Source organism: Triticum dicoccoides, chromosome 3A (assembly GCF_002162155.2).
Source record: "Triticum dicoccoides isolate Atlit2015 ecotype Zavitan chromosome 3A, WEW_v2.0, whole genome shotgun sequence".
Taxonomy (NCBI): domain Eukaryota; kingdom Viridiplantae; phylum Streptophyta; class Magnoliopsida; order Poales; family Poaceae; genus Triticum; species Triticum dicoccoides.
This window is the reverse complement of record NC_041384.1, coordinates 648,727,898-648,731,431: the sequence shown is the minus strand read 5'-3', so window position 1 is coordinate 648,731,431 and position 3,534 is coordinate 648,727,898.

Here is a 3,534-nt window from a genome sequence, read left to right as displayed (position 1 = left end):
ATGGCAAATTTATCCGTAACGACATGGCAATTTCTTTTTTTAATTTTAATTTTTTATTTTTTCCATGGCAATTTTTAGCTTTTTGACATGGCAATTTTACATATATTGCCATGGCAATATAGGACATTCAAATGAAAAAAAAGATGGCAAATTTTTCTTTCAATTTGCCATGGCAATTTTTCCTATATTGACATGGAAAATTTATCTGCAACGCCATGGCAATTTCTTTTTTTAACATCTATTTTCTATTTTTCTGTTAAAATTTTATTTTTTATTTTTCCATGGCAATTTTTACCTTTTTGACATGGCAGATTTACCTATATTGCCACGGCAGTATAGGACCTTCAAATAAAGAAAATGGCAAATTTTTCTTTCAATTTGGCATGCCAATTTTATCTGTAACGCTATGGCAATTTATTTTTTAACCTCTATTTCCTATTTATTTTTTGTTAAAATTTACTCTTTTATTTTCCCATTGCAATTTTTATCTTTTTGACATGGCGAGTTTACCTATATTGTCGACGTTCGGTAATTATCCTGTAGGGGTAGTGGCAATGGGCGTTCGGGATTTACCTATACTACCTTTACGTACATGTCAATGTAATCACTAATGGTTTTTTCGTGTCAAACCAACTTTATGGGACTGGCATTTTTACTCTATTTTTCTTTGATTTTTTTACTTTACATATGATCCATGGCAATTTTTTGTTCCAGCAAAAAAGGGCTTGTGTTTATTTTGTCCAAGCAAAGAAGGGCTTTTGTGTCGCTTCTGGGCTTTTTTTTTTTGTTTCTAGGTCGTGTTCCTAAAAAGGGCCTGTAGGGGCAGTGCCAATGGGCGTTCGGGCTGGGGGCCTCTCGTCCCGAACGAAATCGTTTGGCAGGGCTAAGATGGCCTATCGAACCTTTCGTTCGGTCTGGTACGCCCCCAGACCGAACGTTCGGTAGTTATCGACGTCCTAAAGAAAACTAACAGGGTCTCCCGCAAAAAACAGAAACAAAACTAACAAGGAACAGTTGGTACAAATCGACCACACCCTCACCTCATCCTCATGGCTGTTGGGCACAACAAGTTAAGCCAAACTGGAACTCGTGTTCCTTAGCGGCCGCTGCTCCAGCCCGATCCACGTGCGCCAATATTCTACCACGAACGATCTTCCAAAAAAATATTCCAATACAAACTATACTAACACTAATTTTTTTTAAACAAGCGTACATCCATCCTACCGCGATCTTTGCATCGCCCGATTGCCTCTGGCGTATACACGCACCCCCGTTTCTTTAATCCCGCGTACAAAAACCAATGATGACAACCGGCCCAGCTCACTGCAACCAGCCACGCCAAGCCAAGACAGCAGTACAAACTTTGGCAGCAGCGAACGAACGAGCGACCATCACGCAAAAATGCGTACGCATTTTCGGCGGTTGTTCACAGCCAATTCCAAGAAAGCGGCGGCTGCGCAGCGCGGAATACTACTTATTTTTGGGGCGGAAAATAATGACTTGGTATACCCCCGTAAAAAGTAGGGAGGAAATTGTTTGGTAGAGCCAGGTGGCAGTCGGCCTGCCCGCCTGCCTGGCGGGCTGGCTGACTGGTGGCTGACTGACTGGCTGGCCTCCGTGCTCCAATGATTGGCGGAGCTGCCTAAATTAGCTCCCTGGACCTCGAGAAGGCCTTTTGGCAGGAGACGGGCGGCCTGGATGATGATGGGAAGGGAGCGGGCCGGTTTCACCGCCCGGATTCAGCCCGTTTCTACAGGAGTCAACGCCGCCGCAAACGGCCACCAAGATTCCGTGAGGAGGGATCTTTTTTACCGGCGGCGTGGCCGGGCTAGGGGCACGCACGCAAAGAGCCACCCCTTCTTCGCACCGCACGAAAAGCACGAGGAAGGAAGAAACTTGTGCTCACAGTCTGAGATCTCGATTCTGATGGCGTATCGCGATCAAATCCAGTGGATTCTAATTTAATTACTCGCCTAAATATATGTCTTTTAATATATTCCAATATAAACTATATACGGATGTATATAGACGCATTTTAGAGTGCAGATTCACTCATTTTGCTCCGTATGTAGTCCATATCGTAATCTCTAAAAAAAACATATATTTAGGAAGGATAACATGCACGATCTTCACAATCAATGAAATTGTGATATCCAGCACGTATATACTTCCAAAAAAGGTTGTATGCGCCAGCTCGAGTACATTGATTGCAAATTAGTGAGTACCCAATTTACTGATTACCTTGCAAAGAAGAAAAAAAATCACTGATTCACGGCAAAGTTTTTTTTTTGCGCAGAGTACATCAACGATAATCATGGTGTTTGGATTTTTTTTTGAAGTTCGCACCATATTCATTCATCCCGTAACGACTTGAATGTGTTATAGTACTAGGTGAATATGCATTTTACATGCCTTATGTACTTTTATCACAAATAAGTTCTAATGGGTGTACACCTAGCGCAACAATAAACCCCCTCAATGAAAGTAGAAAGAAAGAAGTCTAGCGCCGACAAAGAAAGAAACTTGTGATCAAATTAGCAAGTGTCTATGTTAATGATAATTTTTTTCGCGCGAAAGTACATCAACGGTTGTTGTGGTATCATTTTTTTTTAAAGTTCACGCCATATTCGTTTAGTCCTATAACGACTAGATTGCCTTATAGTATTAAGTGAATTTATATTTTACATATCTTATTATGTACTCCTCTCCTCTAACATGTTCTAGTGTGTCCCTAGCATGATAATAGATCCTCTCCAAAAATTCAAAAAAAAATTACAACATCTGTCAACAAAAAATAAGAAACCTAACATATGTTCTGGTGGGTTTTATTCAATGGATTTTATTTTAACTACTTTATAGCACATGGGCAATGATCACGCTCGATGAAATTGTGATATCCAACACATATACGCTTGCGGAAAACGATTTATGCTTCAACTCGTGTACATTGATTACAAGTGTAACGAGCAATTAGTGGGTATCTATGTTAACGGCAATATTTTTTGCGCGCGAAAGTGCGTCAACGGTAACCAGGGTATAAGCTTCTGAAAAACGGTTTATGCTCAAACTCGTGTACATTGATTACAAATGGCACGGGCAATTAGTGAGGATCTACATTAACGGCAATATTTTTTCGTGCGCGAAAGTGCATCAACAGTAACCAGGGTACTTGTTTTTAAAAGTTTGCACCATCTTCATATATCCCATAACAACTCATGGTATTCATTTGTTTTTTTAAAAAGTTTGCACCACATTCATCTATCCATAACAACTCATGGCATTCCTTATTTTTCAAAAGTTCGCGCCATATTCATTTATCCCATAACAACTCATGGTATCCATTTATTTTTGAAAAGTTCGTGCGCCACATTCATCTATCCCATAACAACTCATGGTATCCATTTATTTTTGAAAAATTTGCGCGCCATATTCATTTATCCCATGACAACTCATGGTATCCATTTATTTTTGAAAAGTTCGCGCGCCACATTCATCTATCCATAACAACTCACGGCATTCCTTATTTTTCAAAAG